General features: G+C 39.6%; 1 protein-coding gene across 10 annotated transcripts in view; it reads left to right on the top strand.

The window, feature by feature from the left end:
• Positions 1–18,632, top strand: part of MECOM (MDS1 and EVI1 complex locus) — a 552,464-nt gene that overhangs the window by 371,038 nt on the left and 162,794 nt on the right. The gene's annotated exons all lie outside the window — the stretch shown is intronic.

The following is an 18,632-nucleotide window of genomic DNA, read 5'->3' as shown; positions in this document are numbered from 1 at the left end:
GTGGCTCTCCTCTGCCCCTGGCTCCTGCTCTTTCCCCAGCCCTCTCTGCCTCCTCTCTCTCTCTCTCTCTCTTTTTTTTTTTTAAGTTTTTAAATTAAAGGGATTTTATTAAGAGTACAAATTTTACAACCAGAGCCCTTTGGGGCTTCAAGTGTAGTTTGCACATACTATTCTTTCTGTAAGTCTCGCATGTTTCACCACGCATTTTTAAGGGGCCTTGAAAAATGGTTAATTTGAATAATGCTAATTAACTAAATACTTCCAATGGTTTTTAACTACAACTAATGAATCTTATATTTTGAATTATTTTTAAATGCTTCAGATGCCTTCCCTCCTTACTGTCCTTGCCAGATGCAAGGAAGGGCGAGCTGACCTCCCGCACCTGGTGCCCACCCTGTGACCCTTTTCTCTCTATTGGAAAAGTGTGAGGGATGGGGTGTGGGGAATGACAATGCCAAACACAGAGAAGTTGCTCAAAAGCAAATGTTGAAGTAAATACATAGCCACTGACTTTCCAAGGGCATGGGGGGCCAGCCAGGTGTGTGAATGATTTTCTTTCCCCTTTCTTGACACTTGCACTGTGACGTCTCCAGCTACCTCCAGCTTCTGTGATGGTCTCCTCAGTATCCGGAGAGAATTTAAAAATTACAGTAAAGCCATATCAGAACATTTTAGGGATTATCTTGATAACATAATATTTTGTCTCCTTTTACTGTTATGTTTATTAATATATAATGATAATTTCTTTCTCTCTAGCCAGATTCCTTCTTTCCCTGTTTCTCTCACCTGAAAATATTCTGGGGCAGTGGAAAGAAAGCCAGATGGCGTTCCTGTCACTAACTGGTTGTGGGCTATATGGAAAGGGCTATGCTAGCTGGTCACTAAGGTTTTCTTTAGCTTCAGGAGTCTGTGATTCTATTCCTTCCAGGGTGTAAGTCTCACCCCCCAGCTCCCATCTCAGCCTCTTCTTGTCTTTGCCTGTAATGAATCATATCAGACTTCCTGAAGTCCCGGGGTCCTACTCTGGGAATTAAGGCACTTTTCACAAGTCTGGGGCGGGGGTGGGGGGGAGGGTGGGCGGGTGGGCGGATGGGACTCCTTTTGTGTTTAGCAATGTAAATTCATGCTGCCAAAGGGTTAATCTTCCAAGACTAAGTGCAGATTGGGTAAAATCAGAGACGATCAATGGTTGTACCAGCCTGCCATGAGTAGGGGTGTTCAATCATGCAGGTTTCCAGCCAGATTTTTAGAAATCTGCATCACAGAAGTCACCTGGGCGTCACACCCTGAGGAACTCTGGGTTAATGTGTGGTGAACAGAAATATCAAGTTTATGCCTATAGGGCAGTTTTCATTGGCATGAGCTTCAGCACAGAAAAAATGGCCTTGGTAGTCTTAATTTTTTTATGGGCAGTTGCACGATAGCTGGTCTTGGAATGTTAGCAGCACTGTTGCAGAACTAAAAATGTTACCCTGAGACATTTTAAAAGACTAATAAATATCTGGTTTTAAAACACAGGCATTAAAAAATTATAAACTTGGAAAGTTTTTTTTTTTTTTTTTTTGGTTGTTGTTCTAACTTGGGAGTGTTAAAGCTGCCTTTTCCTCTCGGACTTCTCAATAAGCAATTCTAGGGCTTGGTACATTAATGATGATTTGACTACTTTGACATTGGGCTGTTTATGCTTTAACAAAAGGATGCCAAGTGATGAGACTGGGTCCCCTTATAAAGGACAGTTTGGCTTCACCCTGTGAAGATGTGGCTGTGCTCAGGGCTGGGCTTGCACACCCTCTGTGTGCCATGCCAGGGACAGTCCTTTGATGTGGAGGGCAGAAGTCATCGTTCGACCTGGTCTGCACCTGTGTGATGCGTGCTTGGAAGCAGATTGCAACCACGGGCACCTGGGGATAGCTGTCCTAGGGGATGGACTCCCATTGGAGAAATGACGCTAGTCCCCACCCCTGTCTACATGGAGAGGGTGCTTAGGCCAGGGAAGATGGTGCCACACACTTGAATGTGGCCAAGAAGGACTCAATTTCTTGTCATCATCTTTAAAACATAAAAACAGTATTACAAAAAATTTCAAAAATCAAAAAGATTTTTGCTCTCTCAAGTTTTGCTTGGCTCTGCCTAATTAACTTTCTTATAGTTTCAACTTTTTCTCACTTAATATTTTACCATAAATGTGGGCCTATATTTCTGCATGGGCTTTATAATTGTTATTATAATTGTAAATATTCGTCTATTTACATACAGTAATTTATTTTTCCCTCTATTATTAGTTTTTCCATGATTTCTAATTTTATGCTGTGGAGTGTAATACCACAACAAATAAACTAATGAGTGCAACTTTTCCTCATTGATATGCATTTGAGGAAAATGTCTAACAATGGAGTTATAAAGAGGAGTGTAAACACAGTAATATTTTTATACATATTATAAAATTTCTTTTCTTAATTTCCAAAAGAGTTCTAACAATCTTCAAAGCCTCTAGCATGAGTGTCCTTACTTGTATTGAGTGTAGCATTTAAAAATATATTTAATATATAAATTTAAAAATTATGATTAGATACATAAATGATATACATTGAATATCTATGTACAGATAAAACATGGAACCTTGAAATTTCTTTGTGATGTGCTTCAGTAATCTGTGAAGGTGACCAATTTGTTCGTGTACCTAGAATTTGTTTTTCCCTTGTTTGAATGTCTACATCTGTCCTCTCTATTATAGTTTTTATAAACTTGACTTAGCAAGCTAGCCAGAGGCCAGATGCTTCAAACAGTTCATCTTTTAAAGCTTGACCATTCATTATTGAGATTCTGATGTCAGAGTAGAGGCTAGAACATTGTCCTTCTCTGATAGGGGGTCAGTGATTTTGTAACCACTTTATATTGTCCATTTTTATTGGGGGTGATTGTGCATAGCAAAGTGACTACTTTTTAAATGACTGTATATATATATATATATATATATACACATATTCATATCTTTATGATTATATTTATTATTTTATATATACATATATGTGTATATATAAATATATGTATATTATTTTCTATATCCATTTATACATTTATACAAACACACCCATGTGTGTGTGTGTGTGTGTGTGAAGGCAAAATTTAGACAAATATATTTCTGAATTCACTTAATGGCAGGCTGTGACATAATGAAAACCTACTCTCTTTTTAAAGTCCAGGTAAAACTGGAAAAGCCAAAGGTTTCATGTAACTAAAAAGAACTAAAATACTTAGCTTTAGGTGTAAGAGAACTCTTAAATAAGTTGAAAACCTATACTGGAGATATAGCTGGATGCCAAAGGCAAATGATACCTTTGTTTTCTGGCATTTAGGTGAAGGTAGATTAAGAATTCCTGTTACAGAGAACATGATTAGGATTTTTATAGAGCAGGATGCCAAAAAATTAGGAAACGTTCTAATTTGGCAGGAGACTAACTGGAATCCAGTTGTGTTTTCTGCCACAGTAAACCTGGAAAACATGGTGATCATTTTTATTTTCTTGTCACACCATGACTGTGTTTTGAGTTCATTATAACTAAGTCTAGTGCATTCTAACCAGAGCATTTCATCCATATAGTATTCAGAATTTGTTTGTAAAATTTTTTGATAGGTGACTTCTAGCACCATGAATCAATGGGCAGATATATATGTTTCTTAAAGATAGATATGAAGATACAGGATGGGGCACCTGGGTGCTCAGTTGGTTGAGCATCTGACTCTTGATTGCAGCCCAGGTCATCTGGGGGGCTCTGCGCTCAGCAGGGAGGGGAGTCTGCTTGAGATTCTCTCCCTCTCACTCTTCTTACTTACAACCCCCTTCCCCGTTCATGCATGGGCATGCTCTCTCTCTCTTAAAAAAATATAATATATTATATTAGATACATATATAATTATATTTCTCATATATACTATAGAGAAACCAGCAATCTTTTTCAAAGAGAAACTTAGTCCGGTGATTCCAACCCTCATTTAATCATTAACTTAACATCCTACCTTGGGTAGATAGAGCATTCAACAAACTCCATGCCCGAGTGTATCAATATAGAAAAGGAGAGCACCAAATCCTGGCAGCCTGACCACGGAGGAATCGCATTAGAACACAAAAGTAAACACATGAAAGGACTTTGTGTGCACTGCGAGTCACACCACTCCCAGATGCAAAGTATTATTAAAAGAACTGGATATGATAAGGTGTTTATTGCCTTTATTCTTTAAAGAACTCCTTGACAATTCAGCTCCTTGGTCTAACAATTCCAGACCTGACTTGCCACCGTTTACTAATTAAATCCACTTAGTAATTAGAAAGAACTCGTGTGTCTCTTCCATCCCCCTCCCGGCCTGAAATTCTTAAACAAGCATTGGGTGTGTGGTAAATGGTGCGTTTTAATAAATGTTTTGTAAAGGCCAATTATTCAGTCAATATTGAATTGTGTGATAGGAAATACGGCTGCTTAGCTACAGGGAAGATGTCTACATGCTATTGGCATCTGTTGGGTAGGTAATGTTCTTAAACCACCTGGCCTTCTTCCAAACTTTGATTATTCATAAATCTGTGGAGTGTGGTAAGTTGCACTATTAGCGTTTAATCTCTTATTGAAGCAAACTCAGGAGACTGAAATCTATTTGCTTTAGCCAGCTTGTTCACTGATAAATGTACGATTTAAAATTTTCCTTTTGTGAATTCCTCAGTGCAAGAAAAACACAGCTGGGCATAGCACAGATCATATTTATCTTTTCATTAACTAAAGTACAAGAAGATAGTGGCGTTGGAGGCTTATAAGGAGGGATTGCTAAAGAACAGTCCTCCTCCTGTTTGCACACCCACTTGAGAAAAGCTTTCCAAACAAGTATTTGAGATACTTGTGAGAAAAGCTGGTTGAATTGTCAAAAGAAGACCAAGTGAATGCATATGAAGTGGTTGGATTTCAGATAACATTTTCCCCCTGAGTGTTCAGATTGGTTAAATATTAGAGGAGGGAGATAATGACACTGTTTGTCGCCATAAACGTAGACGTATATCTTTTTTCACAAGGTTGGTATGAAAGGCATATCAAAGATTTTCCATCCCAGATGATTTAGTTTCAATGTGGTAAAGGGCGTTGTAGGTACAGAAAGATTGCTTGGACAGTAAGTGCCTGACAGGAGCATGGAAACTTTGTAGAGACTTTACACTAGATATAATTTTTTTGTTTTGAGAATAACACAATAAACTGATTGGCTGTCTTGGGGGAGGTTAATATATATATATTTAAATTTTTCAACATTATTCTTTCTGCTAGAGGGAAGATTATGAAAATTTTTGAGGTTTTGGGAGTACTTATCTGCAATATGCACTAAACCAGGCTATTAGGTGCAATCTTCCAGAAAGAAATAAGTGACTTCTGGTTTATATGTGTTAATAATAAATTATCCACTTGGGAGAGTAAGATGAAATTATAGGAGATCCCCCCAACCCTACCTTTCCCCGAAGCCCCAGATCATGAGGGCTGAGATTGCTTGTGCCTCTGTAGTGCCTCCAATCCCTGGCAAAATGGCATGTACACAGTAGGTGACTAATAACCACAGACTGATTTGTGTACCTTTATAGAACCGCTGGGCTCTGCAAAGATGAGCTATGCCATAGATCTGTTCTTTTGTCACTTTCTGTGACTCAAAAAGAATAGGAAGACCAGAAAAGGGGAAAAAAGGAGGCTCCTATCCAGCCAAAAGCAGTGAAGCTGCAACCCCCTTGAGCTCAACAGTGACCCAGGGTTACCCAGAATAGGCTAATGGTCCATTGTAGGGGTCAGAGAGACCCAGCCTGGGCTGAAATTAATCTCTTCCCTATTGCCCATCCTCCAAACCCCGGAGATCCCTTTCCTAAGTGGAACTAGAAGCAGGAAAGGACAGCTTTTTCCTGACTCCATTTACAAGTCCTACTCAGTTTCTCTGAGAGTTAGGCCCAAACATTTCCTGTTAGTGATGGCATTTATTGAAACGTTAGCATATTTTAACTAAAACTTGTTTAAGTGGTCATCTCTTGGTTTATGGATTCTAAAGTTTATAACTACTTGTCCTTCTTATTCTTCTTTTGTTTTAAAGTTCACCAACCCAGTATCAATATTTTTTTTTTTTTTTTTTTTTTTTTTACACATGAGCATTTAGGAATGATATTGGAAAAGTAGAGATGAGCAGTTGAGAAGCACAACTGGTGAAATGGAGGACATTTCCTTAAGATCATCCAGCCCAACTCAGTTTATAGAGAAAAGAACCAAGGTCAAGAGATGGGAGGAGAACTTTTCAAAGGTCACAGGGTTCATGGAGAGGCGAGGACTGGAAATCAAGCCCCAAGCCAATACTTTTTCAACTTCCTTGTTTTATCTGAATGAGTAACAGAAACTTCCAAAAACAGGGGCTTAAAATTTAAAACAAATCTGAAGGCTGGAAACCAGCTACTGGTACTGCAGCTCCATGATGTCATTGGGAACCCTGGATCCTTCTAGCTTCCTGCCCTACTATTATTAGGTGTGACCTCCATCCTCGTGTTCTCAAGATGGTTGCAGAATGTCAGCCATTCTGTGAATATTCTAAGCAAGAAAAAGGTCAAGAACAACAAGAAAGAAGGGTGCATGCCAGTAAGTCAGCTCCCTCTGACAGGCTTTTTGGGGAGACCCCAGCCAGTGATAATTGCTTATGTCTAATTGATCAGAACGGTCCAGCTTCAAGGCAAGCTGGGAAATTTAGTCCTCCTTTTTTTTTCTCTTCCTTCCTTCCTCCTTCCTTCCTCTATCTGTCTCTCATTCTTTCTCTCCCCAACCTCTTCTTTATCTCTCTATAATGCACTGAATTAAATTGGATTTATTAGCAGTAATATAAAAAACAGTTGATATTGATAGGCAACTTCTTGTCCTCGTACACTGCATTTCATATTAAATAATTACTTTTGCGTTTGGAAGTGTAAGATCTTACAGTTATGTTTTTCTCTGCTGCCATATCCTCAAATTTCCTGGATGAGAAGACCAAACATAGCATGGGACCAGAAATTCAGGTTGCTTTCTGTGAGCGAAACAATGGGAAAAGAACTTAGGAACTGTCATCTCTGAGCTGCCCGTTGGCTTCCTATGTTCAGTGAAACAGTGTTCCCTTGTTTCTGTTGGCTTGAAGGTGAGCCTGGCAATGAGTACCATGCTGACTTCACCGGGGCACACTTCAAAGATTACTAACGAGGATCATTTAAATATTTAGAAGTAAATAGCAAATAGTTTGTTTACTTCACCCCGCCTGTATAATGGGCACACGCTTTTCAAAGGCCTGAAATTATAAACTGTAGTAGGTCATTTAGGACCATGACTAACAGAGAAAGAATCTCCCAAGGCCCGCTGAGGGGAAGGAAGCTTACTCCCATATAACTTCACCAGCGGATTCATCTGTGGACAACAGAGAACAGGCTTTATTTGCCAGTAACTGATTGGTTATGAGATTTATGGTGCTGTCTGGCTATGAAGTTGTCTTGACTAAAGTTAGTTCCCTTTGTTGAGTTAACTTCTTTTCTTTATGTTGAGTTGAGTGTAAGATAAGTATTTAAGGTAAGAAATTTGCCAAAGTGAAAGCCTTCCTCAGAATGGCAGCCATGTTACCTCATAACTAACATACTCTATGTCTACTGTTTGTTCTGGGCAGGACACAGATTAGAGAGCTCTGGAGACATCAAGGAGATTTCAAGAAGCAATAATGTGGAAAGACTCTTACACCCTGAAATCCATTAGTGTCACCATGTCCCCTAAGTGAAGAATGGCCTGACAGCTCAATGCTACGAACGCCTTAGCCCCTGCCCACTGTAGTACTGTAGGTCCTAGGGAAGGGGAAGAATTGTGGAGAATGAGAGCCTGATATTTTACCTGGTTGGCATGAGAAAATGTAGTCTATGATGGGGCTAGAACCCATCCTCTCCCATTAGATCTTCTCTAAAGTGTTTGACCTGATATTCATTCACTTACAATTTTATTCTCCTGCTGGTGTTTCACACACTCAGGGCTGGCCAAGAGCCTTTGGGCTCCCAGTTCTCTGATGTCACAAATCCCTTCACTCCAGATCTCTTTCCTCATAAAACCCTAATGGCAAGATTCAACCTGAATCAACCTGAATCTTCGAGCAATTACTGCTGTGTCAAGTTCCAAACCCTCACTCATCATTTTAGAAGTCAGCAGTGTTAATATTAGTATTCATAATATATTAGAGCTTCTTCAGTGTACTTTACCAGATAATTGTTGCACATCTTTGCCTTTGGGCAAGAATATTGTAAATGTACTGATTTTCAAATAACAGAGTTTCTTTGGAGCCCATCTCCGCCTGCACACATGGCGTGGACGGCCGTCTGTCTGGATTCCATCATGCCTGCCTGCCATATCTTATCAGTGCAGAGCCCTGTGAAGAGGATCCTATATATTAGCCACAACATGACCTGTGTGGCCAGGATCAGCCCTAGCAATTATCCCACCGGTGGTGCAGTGATTTAGAATGAACAGCTCAAGGATGCCATTATTTACCATATATCATAGCCCAAGATAAGGTTAATAAAATCTCCCCCCCCACCACCAAATTGAGTTGATTTATATATCAAGAATATTGGCAACCAGGCTTTTTCTAACTTCTTTTTGTTTTGCTGCTGTTTAAGTAGATCCTAATTGGTCGAGATCCTGACAATTCTAGCTCTTGACTAATGTAACTACTCAAAGCAACAGTTAGCCCTGAGCACAGTCCCCAGCCAGACTCCTGGCAGGAGTCCATGGGAATAATCTCCTTCCCTTGGCAGCTGCCTGAGCAGCAGTCTGTGCAAAGGATTGCGGTGGGTTGGCAGGATGAGAGTGGGTCTGTATAGCACATTAGGTTTAAATACTCATTGCTTACTATATAGAAAGCTTCAAAAACTTGTGTAAAACACACACTTTAAGCCTATAGAGTATGTGATGGCTTGGACATTGTATTTGAAGGAAAGTTATGTCCCACAATAAAAACGGATGAGATGATGCTTCTCCGAGTCTGCTTTCTTAAGGGTTTTGGATTAGATAGCTTCTAGGAAGGACCCTTTCCCTTCTTATGGTTCTGTATCGCTAGGAGGTCTCAGAAATGTAATCCTGCCTGTGCTTAATACTTTGCTATTTTTTGTTACTGATTTTTTTTAATTTATAGCTATGCTATTTCCATAAAGCCCTTGAGGCATCTTGCAACAAAAATATAGGTACAAAGGGGTAAAAACAAACAAACAACAACAACAAAGGCAACCAGCATGAGATAAAATGAGTAAAAAAGGTGGGAGAGAGCAGTATATTTAATTCTGAAGAGAGCTCTAAGAAACTACAGACTCTGTCTCTGAGCTTCCTAATAGCCCCGGCAATAAAAACACCAGTTTATGGAAGATAAAGGACACGTGGTGTTTATTTTCCCATATTGCATGTTACATTCATACTTTCCCTAGAGATGTGGAAATTAAGTATAGCACTTGGCATAGTCTACTTAGATTTCAGATTTTAATTCTGTAGCTACTAATCCTGAACCTAGAATACCTAACTTCTGAATCTATCCTCTGTGGAAATGATCATGCTCTCATTTAATCTATTAATTAATCCCATAGTTCATTTTCCTATCTCAACATTCATTTTGTTTTCCTGGGGAATAGTTGTGTTTTTACACATGGAATAAAAATCAATTTTGACTTGTTTTCTTTCTACCAACATGTTGTGAAATTTGACATATTACAAAGAAGCAAAACCAATTTTACTTAATAATAAGCTTTTGTTGAGGGGGGAGGATTTGTACCCACATCCCCCCATTTCTCAATTTCTTCATGCTAAAACAGGAGGAAGATATTATTATGTAAGCAAATGGGTCCTTGTTTTTAGGTATTATGAATAATCTTTATTAATCTTTGATAGTCTAACTTCTACTTAAGACATCAAACTCAGAATCTTATTTAATATTTCAGTGGTGAGATTAACTGGGATCTAGAATTAACCTATCTCCTTTCCTTCAACCTTCTTATGCATGACCAAAAGAAAATTTAAAAATAGACCATGTGTGCACGTGTGCACATGTATCTGAGAGGAAAATGCTCCGTATGTTATTAAATTGAGGTTTACATGTAGGAGGTACTGCTCTGTCAGTTTTCGGTGGCAGGACTCAAATGCCTTTTATTTCAAGAAAAAGTGACAAATAGCTAATGTAAATCCAGCTTATCGTTTCAGGGAAATATATGGGTTTTCTTGTTTGGGGTCAGGAGAAAAGACAAAGTATTAGGCAAAGTGTCAACTGAACTGCAGCAAAGGAGTGATTACCCTCAATTCTTGCCCCCAGCCCATTGGAAGCAAGAGATGGAAGCAACCTGATGCATCTTTAATGCCACTCCTTGTCTCCCACATAAAAAGTGCACCTCTTTGGGGGCAAAACCAAAATAAATTCATTTTTTTCTATCACTGTATTAGTCACGATAATTAATGTCTGTTTCTTCAGCAGATAAATCCCTTAATTTCATGGCACAATGCAACAATGGTATAGTCTTGCTCAATCTATGTTTTGTGCTGATTGGTGGGCGGGAGGGGGGTGCTTCCAGAAAATGGGCTGGAGGATCCTGGTTTTCTTGTGATGCTCCCACTGCAACAAGTTTTCTAAATTCATCCTGGAAGAGGAAGAATGAAATGAAGAGGAATCACTGGCTCTAAGGTGCTCAAGCCAAAGTCACCATCGTCTTGGGTTCATATCCCATTTGTCAAACTCAGTTGCATGGCTCTACCTCAGGGCAAGCAGAGCTGGGAAGTGAAGGGATAAAATATAGGAATTAATATGGGGTAAGAAAATGGCTTTCCTTGATATCCGAGAAGCATCTTGTGTAAGAAAATTGCTTTGCATGGTGCATGAGAGAGGGCATCCTGGAGGAAGCATTTGAGTAAGAGTCAAAGTAAGGGCACATTCATCGCAAAGGCCTATTCTGTTGTGACAAATAGCAAAATATGTGCCAGTATGCTATGAAGTAAAGGTATGTTGTTATTATGAAAATTCCTTCGGTCAGCAGCATTCTTTGGCCAGGAGTGGCAAAGATGTGTTATTTTTAGAATTTAGATTGTTGCTGTTGGTAGTTAGAATGGAAGCTCCTGGAGAGCAGCATGTTTCTCATCTGATCTGTTCATTGACTTACCCAAGCAGCTAGAGCAGGGCCTGGTACAGGATAGGGACGTGCCACAAATATTTGATGAACAAATAACAACTTGCAAAGGACTCAGCCAGTATATTCGTTTCCTTTTTCCTGTAAAAGTAGAGGTAATAGATTCTACTGAGATTGTCTCTTTACAAGTCAAAGACAGAGTGTTGAGCTAGTATTTAGGAAGTAAATGTGTCCTTCTGTGCTGCTTTTTTTGTGTATGTGTGTGAAGATAAAACCAGAAAAGGTGGGTACGGCCCAGGAAGGGGTTAGAACCACAGACATGACACCACCGATATATCCTCTTTTTTAAGTTTCTTAACTGGTAACATGTGTTTCGGAGAAAGCTGCCTGCGGTTGATCTACACGGAACTTTGACCATCTTACATCAGTAATTTAACATGACGCACAGTCAGTCAATTAACACAGCGCTCCGTGCATATAAAATCTGTTACTGAAAAAGAACCAAGGTAATATAATTTTGACCTAAATTTAAATAATTTAGTTGTCGATAAAGCAACTTTTTTTTTTTTGTCTTCTAGAATCTCTCTTTGTCTCTTGCAATAATGTAAAATTACGTTTATTTAACTCTTATTTAGGAGCTAATATTTCCGATTGAGGCTGTTCATGTTCACACTGTAAAGGAACATTTCAAAAGGACAATTATTATGCGACTAGGACCCCAAAGGGAATGAACAAACTACACAGGGAAAAAGTATTCAGGGATCATGGCACATTATCATGGTTCCTTTATCACATCTTTGGAGTCATTAGAACTAAGCACCTATCTATACACTGAATTCTGACCACAGTGAAGGCCATCTTTTCACTAACGATTTGTTAAGCATCTGTCCTGAGTATGACTAAGTAATTTAAAATATTCAATAACAATACTCATTAAAAAGTCATAGTTAAGCCTGCTTCCTCTGCCTGCAAGGAAATGTAGGAATAACTTTGTATCTTATCTTGTTTCTCTCAGCTACCCCGTATTGACCAACAAATAGAAAAATCTGGATTTTGTTTCAACGTGTATTATCATTCTTGACAAGTGCAGAAACCGAAAAGGGGGAAAAACAAGCTCAGTGTATAGCTATTTTAGCAGACTTTGATCATGTTGGAATATGGACAGTGAATAGAGACCGATAAACTCGTAGAGTTCTTTGCCATGAAGGCTACTTTAGCATGAAGCCAAAAAATGAGAGGGGTAGGCTTACTTTTCGCAGATTTAACCAAGAACAATGACACCATTTGCAACCACAGTGCAGAGCCAAAAAAAATCATTGCCAGCATGCCAATGTATACTCCCTAGAGAATGAGTGGAAAATGAGAAACGCCTGTCAGAGATTAAGTTCTATTTCTAATGGAAGCACCGAGCAGACTGATGTCTTTTTAATGAAAATGAACATATCACAACAGATGAGTTTCATTTGCTAGTTTTAGTGTGAGTTCTTTGGAAGCCTGTCACTGCAGATAGTCTTTTTAAAGGCAAATTTCAGAATGCGATGAGTAAGTTTAGCAAGTTGAGGAACCAATATAGATGAAACATTTAGTGGACCAAGTGTCAGGGAATCTGATGTGTTCTAAAAATAAGGAGACACAAACTTCTTAAATATCAACTAATAAAAAATTAAAATTCGAGATTAATGAACATTTCCCCATTTTATACTTGCTGTCTATTATAATTGGAAATATAACTAGTTACCTGGTGTCAGTCACTATTCTAAGCACTTTTTATGAATTAACTCATGAAACTCTCGTAAGAACCCATTTGAGGGACGCCTGCGTGGCTCAGTGATTGAGCATCTGTCTTCGTCTCAGGTCATGATCCCTGGGTCCTGGGATCAAGTCCCGCATGAGGCTCCCCACAGGGAGCCTGCTTCTCCCTCTGCCTCTGTCTTTGCCTATCTCTGTGTCTCTCATGAATAAATAAATAAAATCTTAAAAAAAAAAGAACCCATTTGATAGGGAAGACCACTGAGGCACAAAGAAATTCACTAACTTGACCCAGGGCCCACAACGAGTGATCTGTGAAGCTGAGATATGAACCCACGGAGTCAGGCTCTAGAGTTTGTGCACTTAACCCAATATGTTGCACTATTGCTAGTGACCATACTCATTGTTGGACACTTTATTTCCATATGCCCTGGGCACAAGTGGGCCCTTCTTTGAAAAGTAGAAGATACTTTGAGGGAAAGAAAAGAAAAAAACAAAAAAACAAAAAAACATGACCATGCTAGAACCCGAAATCCTAAACACAGGATTAAAGGATGTTCATGGGGCCGATCTTTAAGTTGGTGATACTGGGTAACATAAGCTTTGAGCCCTGCTACCTGCAAACATGTGGCAAAAAGAAATTGAGCCAGAGAGAGTGGAAGCGCAGTAGTGATTAGGACAGCCTGGATTGTTTCTCTGCTTTTCTCTAAAGCAGCCAGGAGTCAAGAAAACAAAATCAATAAAGGGTAGGACACTTTTCTCTCTTGTCTTGGCTTCCGACTTGGCTCCCTTGACCACATCGGGCTGCCTGGTAGGGATGACAGAGACCTTGACGGAGGACAGTGTTGGCCACAGCAGCTCAGTACTTCAATGAATAGACTTTTCTATACTCGCAGGAGAGTAGAAACAGCCTGAGATTCGGGATCTCAACCCCTAGACAGTCCATTATTGGTGTTCAACCTGTGGCCTCAGGCTTATCTGTAAAATGGCAGTGCTGAGTCACTTCATTGGGGTTATTTTAAGTATTAAATGAGATTGAACATGTGAATGCAGGGGCAAGGCACTTGTATTTATTTATTTAGTTAGTTAGTTTTAAAGATTTTATTTATTCATGAGAGACACACACACACAGAGGCAGAGACACAGGCAGAGGGAGAAGCAGGCTCCCTATGGGGACCCTGATGCGGGACTTGATCCCAGGACCCCGGGATCAGGACCTGAACCAAAGAAGACACTCAACCACTGGCCCTGTGAAGGCACTTTTAACTGAACAGAGGTGAGAGTTGATATCATTAAACTTCAGTGAATTTTGGAATTATTTAGGGCAGCTAAAATTCTTTGTGACAAAATTGTGATTTAGTGGCTTTACCTGGCACAGGCCCATTGATCAGTCCCCACTTACAGGTAATCGGCGTGGGTGTTCTCAGAGTGGCTAGCCCTAACTCCCGAGGTGAGTATCCTCTAAAAGGTGATCAAGCAGAACCCGATCAAAACAACACCAGCCACAACAACATCATCAACAACAACCAACATTTAAAGAAACAAACAAAGTACCCAAAGCAACAATAAACTCAGAAGCACAAAGATCAGAGAAAGGCGCCAAGAAGGATTTGGGGAAGGGTTTGGAGCACAGGCTGTGTTCATCCGTGGTTTAATGTGGCAGTTGACGCAGCAGAATTTAGGAGACTTGCAGTGGGGAGACCAATGGATTTATCATTTTTAAATGAGCGATTAAAAATAACCTGGGATTTGAGCAAGTTGGCCCACTTCCCTGGGCTTCAATTTCAAAACTAAAAAAGAAAAAAAAAAAAGCGTGATTATAATAAACTCTAAAGCCCCTTCTAGCTTGACACCCTGGTTTTTATTGTTTTAATTTAAAATTTATCTTTATTTTTTTTTTTTTTAAAGATTTTATTTATTCGTGAGAGACACAGAGAGAATGAGAGAGGCAGAGACACAGGCAGAGGGAGACGCAGGATCCATGCAGGGAGCCTGATGCAGGACTCGATCCCGAGACCCCAGGATCACAACCTGAACCAAAAGCAGACACTCAACCACTGAGCCACCCTGGTGTTGCAACACCCTGGTTTTTAAGATCTTTCTATGATGTGTTTGTCATGAGTTTTCTGAAATTGACTTTTTTTCTTTCAATGCACTACACTGCTGGCACGAGGTAGTAGTTGCTTTCTCGTGAAATAAGATAGAAAGGTAAGGGTAAATCAAAATGCAAGAGGTAGGGAGCTCCCCTCTAATTGCTAAATGAGATGCTGCCTAATTCATGAATTATTTAATAAAGCCGGTTAGATCTTCAAAGGAAAATATGATATTCAGGCATATTGTACTTTTTTTTTTTTTAAAGATTTTATTTACTTATTCATAGAGACACACAGAGAGAGAGAGGCAGAGACATAGGCAGAGGGAGAAGCAGGCTCCACGCAGAGAGCCCAACGTGGGACTCGATCCATTGTCTCCAGGATCACACCCCGGGCTGCAGGCGGCCCCAAACCGCTGCGCCACCGGGGCTGCCCCATATTGTACTTTTTAAACGAAAGTAGAAGCAATTATCTACACAATTCAGACAGCTTCTCCACAACTTGCTGGTTTTACTTGGTGACTGAGAATAGACCAAAATATTAGGTGATAGAAGGAAACAGAGGAAGAGAGAGGGGAATAAATGTAATTATCCAAGGTCTTTCTCTGGAGAATTAATCATTTCACCCTTTTTTTGGCTGAGTTGCCATGTCCCTCAAATCGGAAGAATTAGAATCTAAAAATTGTGCAAAAATTAGTCTATACCGAGATTTGGGATTTTCTTCAATGAGGCCTTGAATAAAAACCTGAAGATTAAATAGCTTCCTAGCCCCAGTCTAATGCTACGTAGAATCGACTATTACACCAACATAAATATAGAGTGGTAACAGGAGATTGATCAACTTTGGTAGAGAATTTCAGCTTTGATGCCAGAAATTCAAAATTATCTTGGCAGAGGAGAAGGATATACTTAATGTTTTCTGGAAGAAACATGCAAATTACCTCATTCTTAAACATTCCCTAGAGGCCATTATTATTTTTTTTTTATTCCATTCCCAAGTATTACTCACAAAGTGGAAAGGGATGACCAATTTCTTAAAATGCTCTTGACACTCTTTGGTGTTTGTAATGTATATCATAGCCTTAGCTGAAGGCCAGGTACATTTACACCAGCTATTTATATTTCTCTGGCTTTGCTCTCTTTCTTCCTTTCTTTCTTTCTTTCTTTCTTTCTTTCTTTCTTTCTTTCTTTCTTTCCTTCCTTCCTTCCTTCCTTCCTTCCTTCCTTCCTGGATATCATTTTAATTGAATTAGTTTTAACCAACCATAAGATTTAAAAAAATCAAATGGATTCTCATTTTTGGACCACTCATAAGTCATTCTTTTTACATCCATTAGCATTGTGGTTGACTCCACAGCTGTGAAGCTGTCTCTGTTTGCTCAGCTCCAGCTCTTGCTACTACCCCTAAGTTTAGGAGAGTCAGCATCTAGGCCCTTTGGAAGTTAGGAGATGACTCTACTCTGGCTTCACTAGGACTGGGACCTTGGCAAATTACAATTCTTTTTTTTTTTTTTAATAGATTTTATTTATTTGACACAGAGAGAGTGCAGGGCACATGCAGGGGGAGGGGCAGGCAAAGGGATAGGGAGAAGCAGCCTCCCTGCTGAGCAAGAAGAGCCAATGTGGGGGTTGATCCCAGGACCCTAAGATCGTGACTTGAGCCAAAGGCAGATACTGAGCCACCCAGGCACCCCCAAATCACAGTTCTTTTTTTTTTTTTTCTTAAATTTTTTTAAGGTATTTATTTATTTATGATAGTCACAGAGAGAGAGAGAGAGGCAGAGACACAGGCAGAGGGAGAAGCAGGCTCCATGCACTGGGAGCCCGACGTGGGATTCAATCCCGGGTCTCCAGGATCGCGCCCTGGGCCAAAGGCAGGCGCCAAACCGCTGCGCCACCCAGGGATCCCCAAATCACAGTTCTTGCCCTCAGTTCCCACATTTGTAAACTCACTGAGATGAGGGTTTGAGAAGGTAAGAGCAGGGGGTCTAGATGCACTTTTCCATCTTTCCTGTCCTGTGGTTCAGAACTATCCTTTCTGAACCTCCTGCTGATGACTGAGCATATCTGCTGGTCCAGCTTAAAATCCTTTGATATCAGAATCCAACGTCTCCTTCTGTGGAAACATGTCATCCCTACAACTAGCTCCATCTTCTGCCAACTTGACATCCGTACTATTGAATCTGCTTATTTTCCCCGTATAGTCTCGCAGTAAAAGTCGTGGCCTTTGTGACACTTAATCCTTGGAATGAGTGTCAGAAATAATGGATCAAAGAGTAAAATCACCTCTTGGTACTGGAGTCTGTGTGCAACGGAATTATTTTTATTTCAGGATAACTTATATATAACCTTGAATTTTAAGTTCAGTAGAACAGGCGATGTATTTGTTTAGAGGGCAGGACCATTAAAGTCAACTATTTTTTTTTTCTTGTTTGAATTGGATAAAATTGTAATATATCCTTTACGTCACAGTAGCACCCTAGTGGTTATCATATTGCATTAGTTACATGAGTTTTCAGGGAACATTATACAGTATATACTGCCTCCAGTAAATACACCAGTCATGCTTATGGTTACATAGCCAGGGCCAGGAAATTTAGGATGACATTCCCTGCAGGTTAGTAATTCTACCCATTATTTATATTGGTTTGATTTGAAACTAGATGAGGCTAAGTATTTTCGAAGAATTTTTTGACAGAATTCTAGAAAAACTGGGGAATGAATATTTAAAGTGGGTTAAATATCTTTGGATTTTCTTTTTTTTTCTTTTTTTTTTTTGAGATCAACTAAATTTTGTCATAAAGTCAAATCATTGAGAACGTCAGGAGAGGACTTATTCTGAACATAAGATACAAACTCATCTCATCTACAAATTGAAACCACTCATAAATAAAAATCTATCATGGGTATACACTTAATAGCCTGCTCCAGGAAAACAAAATTATTCTAATTCTTAAAGAAATGGAAAAAAATTAGTAATGAGACTGTGACAGAGTCACTGAAGCAGATGTGGAAATTGTGGAGCGTCAGCTTGGCAGATGAAATAGCCTCACCAGCTGGATGTCTTCGGAAAGTGGGGATTTATCATGTTTAAGCCACAATACAGAAGTCACTACTTGAAAATGCTTGTCATAACAGCACAAGATTTTGTTGCAAAGACTAGATGATTGTAATGAACTTGACCAATAAAGTGTGTGCGGCCATGATGAATTCAGACAGCATCATTTTGAGCTTCTAAAATAGCATCTTACTTCCAAGGAGATCAAGCTTGTAGAGCTTAGATACCTCAGGAGCAAACAGAAAAATAAAGAGGCTGATCAGTGAGACTTCTTCTGAGCCACACCATGGTGTTCTGTTCGACAATCTGCTCTTATCTTTGTCCCCTCCTTGATAAGATCTCCATACCTGGTGTCTGGGAGAGGCTATACGAGCAGAGAGACAGAAAAAGTTTTTTGTTTTCTGTTTGGTTTTGTTTTTGCCTGTTTAGGGATGTACCTGACCGTGAAAGATTGTGCTGCATTTTAATTTTAAAAGGTGTGACACTCCTCAGTTCACAAAATTGGCGTGTTAGTTAAGTGAGACGCCGTGGTTTAGTGTCCTGGGTGCTTTCTTTTCTCTTCCAACTTAGGCCTT

The sequence above is a fragment of the Canis aureus genome, chromosome 31 (genome assembly GCF_053574225.1).
Source record: "Canis aureus isolate CA01 chromosome 31, VMU_Caureus_v.1.0, whole genome shotgun sequence".
Taxonomy (NCBI): domain Eukaryota; kingdom Metazoa; phylum Chordata; class Mammalia; order Carnivora; family Canidae; genus Canis; species Canis aureus.
Note: the sequence above shows the minus strand (reverse complement) of the source record. Positions and strands in the feature narration are given on the sequence as shown.